The sequence below is a fragment of the Heptranchias perlo genome, unplaced genomic scaffold (genome assembly GCF_035084215.1).
Source record: "Heptranchias perlo isolate sHepPer1 unplaced genomic scaffold, sHepPer1.hap1 HAP1_SCAFFOLD_53, whole genome shotgun sequence".
Classification (NCBI taxonomy): Eukaryota; Metazoa; Chordata; class Chondrichthyes; order Hexanchiformes; family Hexanchidae; genus Heptranchias; species Heptranchias perlo.
Genome location: NW_027139548.1, coordinates 3350690 through 3362411, shown reverse-complemented (window position 1 = coordinate 3362411; position 11722 = coordinate 3350690).

Below are 11722 nucleotides of genomic sequence, written 5' to 3'. Positions count from 1 at the left end.
TGGATCAAACTGCAAAGGGAAGGTGACAGTGAACTCTCATAGATTGCTGTGAGTTTATTGGGATCAAAGAGCAGACGGAAAGACACAGTGAACTTATTGAGTTGAAACTTTAAATGTTTGGAATTATCTTCCCTTTCGAACATTGGCTGTTTGTTTATCCCGATTCTAACTCCGTATAAATTAACTGTATTCTGATCCCGGCTCTATTAACCTCAGTATCAGGTCTTTTGTGACGCCAATCTATTCCTTATTGCCCTGAATTTATACAATTGCAACAGGGCAATGATTGTAGTATCCGTCAGACAGTCTCCAGTTAATGAGTCACAGTTTCGGCCTTTTGATCAGGATGTTCACACAAATGAGTATCTGGCTCCAGGATTCACTTCCAAGAAATGAAACAACAAATGTTTGTGGCAAACAAGTGACATTTCTGCTTCATTGGCCTTTTTGAATTTGAGTTGTTGTGCTGTAAACTCACCTTTTCATTTAATCTTTAGATTCTATCCGTTGTCCTGCAAATTCACCTTTTCATTTAATCTTTAGATTCTATCTGTTGTCCTGCAAATTCACCTTTTCATTTAATCTTTAGATTCTAATTGTTGCCCTGCTAATTCAGCATTTCATTTAATCTTTAGATTCAAGTTCTACTGCAAATTCATCTTTGAATCTAAACTTTAAATTCTGGTTGTTGTGCTGTGAATTCACCTTTTCAGTTAATCTTTCAATTGTCCTGTAAATTCACTTGTTCAATTATTCCTTAAAATATCTTGATGTTGTCCTGTAAATATACCATTTCATTGGACCTTTCAATTCTAACTGTTGTTCTGTATATTCAACTTTTCATTCAATCTTTAAATACTATTTGTTCGCCTGTCATTCAAATTTTCATTTACTTTTTAAACTCTAGATGTTATCCTGTAAATTCACCTTTTCATTTAATCATTAATCGTTAGATGTTATCCTGTAAATTCTCCTTTTCATTTAATCATTAATCTTTAGATGTTGTCCTGCAAATTCACGTTTTCATTTAATCATTAATCTTTAGATGTTGTCCTGTAAATTCTGCTTTAATTTAATCATTAATCTTTAGATGTTATCCTGTAAATTCACCTTTTCATTTAATCATTAATCTTTAGATGTTATCCTGTAAATTCTCCTTTTCATTTAATCATTAATCTTTAGATGTTGTCCTGTAAATTCACCTTTTCACTTAGTCTTTAAATTCTAGATGTTATCCTGTAAATTCACATTTTCATTTCATCATTAATCTTCAGATGTTGTCCTGGAAAATTACCTTTTCGTTTAATCTTTAAATTCTAGTTGTCCTGTAAATTCACCTTTTTGCTGGCCAGTTTTAACATCATCTGTTTAATCTCCAGCAGAAATAATCATGAATCGCTGATGGAATGAGAAATGCAGAGAATGAAAGCCGAATAAACATGGGTTAGGTTTAGGGTTAGGGTGATATTTCCAGCATTTTGAAACTGATAAAGAAGCTTTGTTTGGGCCAATGTGTTTCTTTTGACTCATCCCTGACTTCCTTAAGCAGCTGCTGTTCAATGAATGATTATGCAGCTGAGTGATATTTATATTTTTAGGCGTTAGACTTCAGCTGCCTGGCGTTTAATGATGCTTTAATGTGTAAATTGAGTGGCAGTTTAATCATATAATCATAGAAAGTGACTGCAGAGAAGGAATCCATTCTGCCCATCGTGTCTGTGCCGGCCGCAAAAGAGCGATCTTGCTTCATCCCACTGTCCAGAACTTGCTCTGTCCCCACATCAAGTGCACATCCAAGGACTTTTTTAATGCGTTGAGGGTTTCTGCCTCTCCCATCCTTTCAGGCAGTGAGTTCCAGACCCTCACCACGCTCTGGGTGAAAAGATTCTTCTCAACTCCCGTCTAATCCTTCTACCATTTATTTTAAATCGATGCCCTCTGGTCACTGACGCGTCTACTATGGGAAATAGGTCCTTCCGATCCACTCTATCCAGACCCATCATTATTTTACAAAGCTCAATTAAATATTCCATCAGCCTCATTTGTTCCAACGAAAACAACCCAGCCTATCCAATCTTTTCCCATAGCTAAAATTCTCCTGTCCTGACAACATCCTCGTCAATCTCCTCTGTACCCTCTCTATTGCAAACACATATGTCCTGTATTGTGGTGACCAGAACTGTACGCAGGACTCATTGGGTTAAGCATTATTTTATACAGTTCGAGCATAACCTCCCTCATCTGATATTCTCCGCCTCGGCTAATAAAGGAAAGTTTCCCGTATGCCTTTTAAATCACTTTATCTGCGTATCCTGCTACCTTCAGGGATCTGTGGACATGCACTCCAAGCTCCCTTTGTTCCTCCACACCTCATCAGTATCCTCCCATTTATTGTGTTCTCCCTTGCCTTGTTAACCCTCCCCAATTACATTCACTCACTCTTCTCTGGGCTGAATTCCATTTGCCACTTTTCTACCCACCTGACCAGTCCATTAATATCTTCCTGAAGTCTACAGCTTTCCTCCTCACTATCACCCACACGGCCAATTTTTGAAGCTAAAGCGTCACAGCGACCCTGACTTGCTGTGATAGGGAATTACATTCCGTTCACTTAAACATACGACACTCCAACCGCAAACAACCTGCAACGAGCCTCCTCCAACCTCAATCTGTCCCTTCTCCTCAATCTGACCCCTACTCCTCAATCCAGCCCCTTCTCCCCAATCTGACACATTCTCCCCAATCTGACACCTTCTCCCCACTCTGATCACTTCTCCGCAATCTGATCTATAACCCTCAACCTGACCCGTTCGTCCCAATCTGTCCACTTCTCCTCAGTCTGACACATTCTCCTCTATCTGGCCCCTTCTCCCCAATCTGACCACTTCTCCGCAATCTGATCTCTTTTCCTCAATCTGACCCGTTCTTCCCAATCTGTCCCCTTGTTCTCTATCTGACCCCTTCACCTCAATCTGACCTCTACCCGACACAGATCAGGATGCTCAGCACTTCTCTTATTGTTTCTGGCTGAGAGCCGTTTGCCTCTTCAGGCTGACGATAGGTCTGAGTGGGGGTTGTTGTCAGGTTTGGCAGGCTGGCGAGGTTAATCGCCTTCTTCCATCTTTGAACATCCAAGGCGGCGTTTCTGAGGTCCAGACCTGACAAATACTAAGGAAGTAGCAGGCATATCAAAGAGGAGCCAGTGTGTCTATTCACACCATCGTTTCAGCCAATGAGTTGGAGGCATGCGGGATTTCCGGCTGGACTCACAGCAAAGTGTGTATTTAAGAGCAAACAATATCTATTTACTGAGCAAACAGAGCCTGTTTAAACAGTGGACTACAGCAAACAGTCTACAGTGTCTATTTTTAAAAAATCACTAAAAACTACAGCAAATAGAACTCATGACCGAAAGTAGAATCCCCCGATAAAAGCAAGGTCATTTCTCCAGCAAATTAGCAGTGAGTGGAGGATCGTTACATAATACAAATGGATTATTTCTCCAGCAAAATGCATTGAGTGGGTAATAGTTACAAATTAGTGGCCGTAAATATAAGATATTCACAAATAAATGCAATAAAATAATCAGGAGAAACTACTTCACCCAGACAGTGGTGAGAATGTGGAATTCGCCAGCATATGGGATGGTTGGGGCGATTATCAGAGATGCATTCAAGAGGAAGCTGTGTAAACACACGAGGGAGAAAGGAAGAGAACGATATGCCGATAGAGTTTGATGAAGAGCGGTGGGAGAAGGCTGGTGTGGAACATAAACACCAATACAGACCTGTTAGACCGAATGGCCAGTTGCTGTGCTGTATATTCTATGATAAAATAAACTGGAGCAGGTGCTGATGGAGTTTCTTTCCGGATTTGCAACTATTAGTCATGGATTAAGATTTCAATTCTGTGCTTACAGCCATAGTAATGGGACAAGAATCGCAGACACCTCAAGAAGGGCAGAGAATGTGTGTGCTACAATTCCGCAATGAATAGAAAGCAGGATCGGATTGGCAACGGCAATAAGGGCACTGATCATATTCATCATCAGATACCCCTCCATCTTCGAAAGAACAAGCAATAGTTTATTGAGATGTCAGTAATTGGTGATACCAGGAACCATGGAGCAGTTAGCGTATCATCGGTGGTGGGAAAGATAATAGGATTTTTACTCAAGGATGAAAGAGAAAAACATCCAGAAACCGAAAATAAAAATAACGAGCAGTCAGCACGGATTTCAAAAGGGGCGGTCACGATAGGACAACGGTGCTAAATTATTGAAAACGTAACAGAAAGAAAAGGGAAGGGTAATACATTGGAGATAATACACTTGGATTTTCAAAAGGTCTTCGATAAGGTACCATATCTCTCGGGATTTTTATTTCCACTTGGCAAAACGCAATGCTCCACACGAGCCTCCTTCCACCTGACTTCATCTCACTCTATCAGCGAATCCTTCTGTTCCTTTTCCCCTCATTTGTTCATCCAGCTTCCTCTTAAAGACATCTATTCTAATCGCCTCAACTATTTCTTGTCACTGCGAGTTCCACATTCTCACCACTCTCTGGGGAAAGTGGATTCTCCTGAATTCCTTGTTTGATTTATTGGTGACCATTTGATATTTATGGCCCCTAGTTTTGGACTGCCCCCCAAGTTGGGAACGTTTTCCCTTCGCCTAATCTATCAATCCCTTTCATTATCTTAAAGACCTCTATCAGTTGACCTCTCAGCCTTCTCTTCTCGAGCGAAAAGAACCCCGGCCCGCTCAGCCTCTCTTGATAAGTACATCCTCTCAGTTCTTGTATCATCCTTCTGAATCTTATCAGCACCTTATTCAATGCCTCAATAACCATTTTATAGGATATATACCAGAACCGTATGGAATATTCCAAATGTAGTCTAAACAACGTTCTGCACAAGTTGAACATAACGTCTCTGCTTTCAATTCTATCCCTCAAGAAATGAGCCCCAGTGCTTGGTCTGCCTTTTTTATGGCCTTGTTATCTTGCGTCGCCACTTTTGGTAATTTATATATCTGTACCCCGAGATCCCTTTGCTTCTCCAACGCATTTAGAATCTAATTAATCAAGCAGTATGTGACCTCCTAATTCTTCCTGCCAAAATGCAATACCTCGCATGGAGTCAGCAACAGAGATCTGGCAACTTGAACGCCGCCGTTGTCTACCAACAAGAAATCGGCGATCGAGAAGCGGCTTGAGCGCAAATTTCAGTTGTCGGTAATGTTAGAATAAGGGAACGACCAGTAAAGATAGAGTTGGATCACGAACAATAATATTGGAATCAGGTCACCATCATTAATTTTGGAATAGGATCACCATGATTAATGTTTTAGCAGGGTGACCACCAGTAATGTGAGAGTAACGTCACCATTAGTAATGTTAGAGTAGAGTCATTACCAGTAATGTTAGAGCAGCGTCACCATCGGTAATGTTAGAGTTGGGTCACCACTAGTAATGTTAGAGTCACATCACCAAGAGTAATGTTAGAGTATAGTCACTACCAGTCATGTTAGACTAGCATCACCACCAGTAATATTAGAGTGGAATCACCATCAGTAATGTTAGAGTAGGGTCACGACCATTAATGCTAGTGTTGGGTAACCACTGGTAATGTTAGAGATGGGTCACCGCCAGTAATGTTAGGTTCAATTCACCATTGACGGTAGTGCTCAAGACTTGTGCTCCAGAAAAAGCCGCGCCTCAAGCCAAACTGTTCCAGTACAGCTTCAGCACTGGCATCTACCCGAAAATGCGGACAATAGCCCAGGTATGTACTGTCCACAAAAAGCAGGACAAATCCAATCCGGCCAATTCCTTCCTCATCAGTCTACTCTCAATCATCGGCAAAGTGATGGAAGGTGTCGTCGACAGTGCTATCAATCGGCACTTACTCACAATTAACCTGCTCATCGATGCTCAGTTTGGGTTCCGCCAGCACCACTCGGCTTCAGACCGCATTACAGCCTTGGTCCAAACATGGACAAAAGAGCTGAATTCCCGAGGTGAGGTGAGAGTGGCTGACATTGACATCAAGGCAGCATTTGACCGAATGTGACATCAAGGAGCACTCGTAAAATAGAAGTCAATAGGAAACAGGGGATAACTCTCCAATGGCCGGAGTTGTACTTAGCATAAAGGAAGACGGGAGTAGTTGTTGGATGCCAATCATCTCAGCCCCAGGACAATGCTGCAGGAGTTCCTCAGGGCAGTGTACTCGACGCAACCATCATCAGCTGCTTCAGCAATGACCTTCCCTATATCATAAGGTCAGAAATGGGGATGTTCGCTGATGATTGCGCGGTGTTCAGTTCCATTTGTAACCCCTCAGATAATGAAGCCGTCCGTGCACGCATGCAACAAGACATAGACAACATCCAGGCTTGGGCTGATAAGTGGCAAGTAATATTCGCGCCATACAAGTGCCAGACAATGACCTTATCCAACAAGAGAGAGTCGAACCATCTCCCCTTGACATTGAAAGGCGTTACCATCGCCGAATCCCCCATCATCGACATCCTGGTGTCACCAGTGAACAGAAAATTAACTGGACCAGCAATATAAACACATTCAGTACAAGAGCAGGTCAGAGGCTGGGTGTTCTTTGGCGAGTGACTCACCTCCTCTCCCCTCAAATCCTTTCCACCATCTACAAGGTACAAGTCAGAAGTGTGATAGAATAGTCTCCACTTGCCTGGATGAGCGCAGCTCCAACAACACTCAAGAAGCTCGATACCATCCAGCCCGCTTGATTGGTACCCCATCCACCACCCTATACATTCACTCCCTTCACCACCGGCGCACTGTGGCTGCAGTGTGTCCCATCCACAGGATGCACTGCAGCAACTCATCAAGGATACTTCGACAGCCCCTCACTAGCCCACGACCTCGACCACCTAGAAGGACAAAACTACCTGCACGTTCCCCTCCAAGACACACATTAACCCGACTTGGAAAGAGAACGCCGTTCCTTCATCGTCGCTGGGTCAAAATCATTGAACTCCGTTCCTAACAGCACTGTGGGAGAACCTTCACCACACCGACTGCAGTGCTTCAAAAAGGTGGCTCACCACCAACTTCTCAAGGGGAATCAGGGATGGGCAAAAAATTCTGGCCTTGCCAGCGACGCCCACATATAATAAACGAATAAAAAAATATATATTAGAATAGGGTCACCACCAATAATGTTAGAGTTGGGTAACCACCAGTAATTTTAGAGTAGGATAACCACCAGTTATGTTAGATTAGAGCCGCGACGAATAATGATGGAGCAGATTCACCATAATTAATGTTAGAGTATAATCACGACCAGTAATGTTAGAGTAGAGTCCCCATCAATAATGTTATGAAACTTTCACCACCAATAATGTTAGAGTGGGGTCACCACCAGTAATGTTAGTGTAGAGTCACCACCAGTAATGTTAGAGTCGAGTCACCACCAGTATTGTTAGAGAAGGATCACTACCAGTAATGTTAGAGTAGTGTCAACACCAGTAATGTTACAGTAGGGTCACCACCAGTAATGTTAGAGAAGGATCACTACCAATAATGTAAGAGTAGAATCACCATCAGTCATGTTAGATTAGATACACTATAAGTAATGTTAGAGAAGGGTCACCACCATTACTGTTAGAGTAGAGTTACCACAGTAATGTTAGAGTAGGGTTACCACCAGTAATGTTAGAGTAGAGTCACCATCAGTAATGTTACAGTAGGGTTACCACCAGTAATGATAGAGTAGGGTTACCACCAGTAATGATAGAGTAGAGTCACCATCAGTAATGTTACAGTAGGGTTACCACCAGTAATGATAGAGTAGGGTTACCACCAGTAATGATAGAGTAGAGTTACCACAGTAATGTTACAGTAGGGTTACCACCAGTAATGATAGAGTAGGGTTACCACCAGTAATGATAGAGCAGAATCAACACAAGTAATGTTGGATAGGGTCATCAGCAGTCATGGTAGAGAAGGGTCACCACCAGTAACGTTGGAGTAGAATCACCACAAATAAAGTAAGTGTAGAATCACCATCAATAATGTTAGTGTTGATCTACAACCAGAACTGTTAGCGGAGGGTCACCACCAGTAATGTTACAGTCGCGACACCACCAGTAATGTCAGACTAAAATCACCATCTGCGATGTTAGAGTCGGGTCACCACCAGTAATGCGGGAGCAGGGTCACCATCAGTAATGTAAGAGTATGGTCACCACCATTCATGTTAGAGTCGGATCACCACCAGTAACGTTAGATTAGGATCAAGATCACTAATGTTAGTGTAGAGTCACCACCAGTAATGTTAGAGAAGTGTTACTACCAGTCATGTTCGAGTAGCGACACCACAAGTAAATGTTCGAGTAGAATCATCACCTGTAATTTTAGAGGAGATTAACCACCAGTAATGTTAGTGCAGAATCACCACCAGTAATGTTCGAGTACGTTCACCACCAGTAATGTCAGAGTAGGGTCACCACCAGTCATGAGAGACTAGGGTCAACACAAGTAGTGTTAGATGAGAATCACCACCAGTAATGTTAGAGAAGGATCACAACAGTAATGTTAGAGTCGGGTGACTACGAGTGATGTTGGAGTAGAATCACCACCATTAATGTTAGAGTCGAGTCACCAGCAGTAAAGTTAGAGAAGGGTCACCACCAGTAATGTTAGAGTAGAATGACCACCAGTAATGTTAGAGTGGGGTCACCATCAATTATTTTAGAGTAGGGTCACCACCAGTAACGGTCGAGGAGGTTCACAACTAGTAATGTTAGTGCAGGGTCACCACCAGTAATGTTTGAGGAGGGTCAACACCAGTGATGTTAGACTAGGGTCACCACAATTCATGTTGGAGTAGACTCACTGCCAGTATTGTTAGAGTCATGTCGCCATCAATAATGTTAGAGAAGGGTCACCAGCAGTAATGTTAGAGTAGGGTCACCTCCAGTAATGATAGTGCAGAATCACAACGAGTAACGTTGAGAGATTCACCACCAGTATTGTTACAGGAGAGTCAACAATATTAATGTTAGACTAGGGTCAACATCAGTAATGTTAGATTAAAGTCAGCAGCAGGATAGTTAGAGCAGGGTCACCACCTGGAATGTTAGAGTAGGGTGACCACCAGTAATGTAAGAGTAGGATCACCCATCAGTAATGTTAGAGATGCGTCACCACCAGTAATGTGAGAGTAAGATCATCATCATCAGTGTTAGAATAGGGTCACCTTCAGTAATGTTAGAATAGAGTCACCATCAGTAATGTTAGAGTGGAGTCACCCCCAGTGATATTATAGTAGATTCACCACCAGCAATGTTAGAGTACAGTCATCACAAGTAATATTAGATGAGGGTCAACAACATTAATGTTAGAGAAGGTTCACCACCAGTAATGTTAGAGCAGAGTCACCAAAAGTAGGATTAGAGGAGGGTCACCAACATTAATGTTAGAGCAGGGTCAACACCAGTGATGTTCGAGTAGAATCACCATCTGTATTGTTAGAGTAGAGTCACCACCAGTATTGTTAGAGCAGGTTCACCGCTTTAATGTTAGAGCAGGGTCAACACCAGTGATATTAGAGTAGAATCACCATCTGTATTGTTGGAGTAGAGTCACCACCAGTATTGTTAGAGCAGGTTCACCGCTTTAATGTTAGAGAAGTTTCACGATCAGTAATGTTAGAGTTGGGTCACCAACAGTAATGTTGAAGTAGGGTCACCACCAGTAATGTTTGAGTAGGATCGCCATCAGTAATGTTAGAATAGGGTCACCATCAGTAATGTTAGAATAGGGTCACCATCAGTAATGTTAGAATAGGGTCACCACCAGTAATGTTAGAATAGGGTCACCATCAGTAATGTTAGAATAGGTTCACCACCAGTAATGTTAGAATAGGGTCACCATCAGTAATGTTAGAATAGGGTCACCATCAGTAATGTTAGAATAGGGTCACCACCAGTAATGTTTGAGTAGGATCGCCATCAGTAATGTTAGAATAGGGTCACCATCAGTAATGTTAGAATAGGGTCACCACCAGTAATGTTTGAGTAGGATCGCCATCAGTAATGTTAGATTAGGGTCACCATCAGTAATGTTAGAATAGGGTCACCACCAGTAATGTTAGAATAGGGTCACCATCAGTAATGTTAGAATAGGGTCACCATCAGTAATGTTAGAATAGGATCACCACCAGTAATGTTAGAATAGGGTCACCATCAGTAATGTTAGAATAGGGTCACCACCAGTAATGTTAGAATAGGGTCACCACCAGTAATGTTTGAGTAGGATCACCATCAGTAATATTGGAATAGGGTCACCATCAGTAATGTTTGAGTAGGATCACCACCAGTAATGTTAGAATAGGGTCACCACCAGTAATGTTGGAAGAGGGTCATCATTAGTAGTGTTAGAGCAGATTCATCAAAATTAATATTAGAGTGGGGTCACCAGAAGTAATGTTAGAGTCGTGTCACTACCAGTAATGTTCGAGTAGGATCACCAACAGTGATTCAGTAATGTTAGAATAGGGTCACCATCATTAATGTTAGAGTAGAATCACCACCAGTAATATTGGAGCGGGGTCACCAGAAGTAAGGTTAGAATTGGGTCGACATCATTGATGTTAGAGTAGTGTCACCACCAATAATGTTAGAGATGGGTCACCACCAATAATATTACAGTGGGTTCACCAACAGTAATGTTAGAGTAGAGTCGCCACCAGTGATGTTAGAGTAGTGTTACCACCAGTAATGTTAGAATAGGTTCACCATCATTAATGTTAGAGTAGGGTCACCACCAGTAATGTTAGAATAGGTTCACAATCATTAATGTTAGAGTAGAGTCACCAACACTAATGTTAGAGTACAATCACCATCACTAATGTTAGATTCGGGTCACCATCAGTAATGTCAGAGTAGGATCGCCATCATTAATGATAGAGTAGGGTCACGATCATTAATGTTAGAGTAGAGTCAACATTCGTAATTTTAGGTTCGGATCACCACCAGTAATGTTAGAGTAGATTCACCACCAGCAATGTAAGAGTAAAATCACCACCAGTAATGTTGGACTAAAATCACTACCACTCATGTTTGATAAGTGTCACCGTCAGTAATGTTGGAGTAGGGTCACCACCAGTAATATCAGAGTAGATTCTCCACCATTCATGTTCGTGTTGGGCCACCACCAGTGACGTTAGAATCGTGTCATCACCAGTGGTGTTCGATACGAATCATCAACGGTCACCATCGCATTACAAAACAATTTTAATTTTACAATAGATGAGGGAAGATTTCGCCGAATTATCATAAGGACCCACAGGGATCTCAGAACGAGCACATTCCCTTTGGGGTTTCTTTCCCTTCATTAATTTTTTTTGGAGGGAATTTCAAGGATGGAAGTACATTATTTCCCGATTGGCATTCCCGGGTGCGCTTAAACATAAGATCTCCCCTTATTTGTTAAGTGACTGTAACTAACGTCAAGTTTATGTAACCTGTTTTTTTTCTCACCGGGGCACTGATTGACCTATAAAGGGGGAGCAGTTATGGATCTCGGATATTCGTCAGTGTGAACCATAAAGCTGGACGGAATTCACCTGCTCTTCCAAAAATGGGACGGGCAGCAATTCAACTGATAAAAGATATTTACTACCCTATTCTGGCATTCGTTGGTGTTCCGGGTAAGACATTGCATGCTAATGTTTA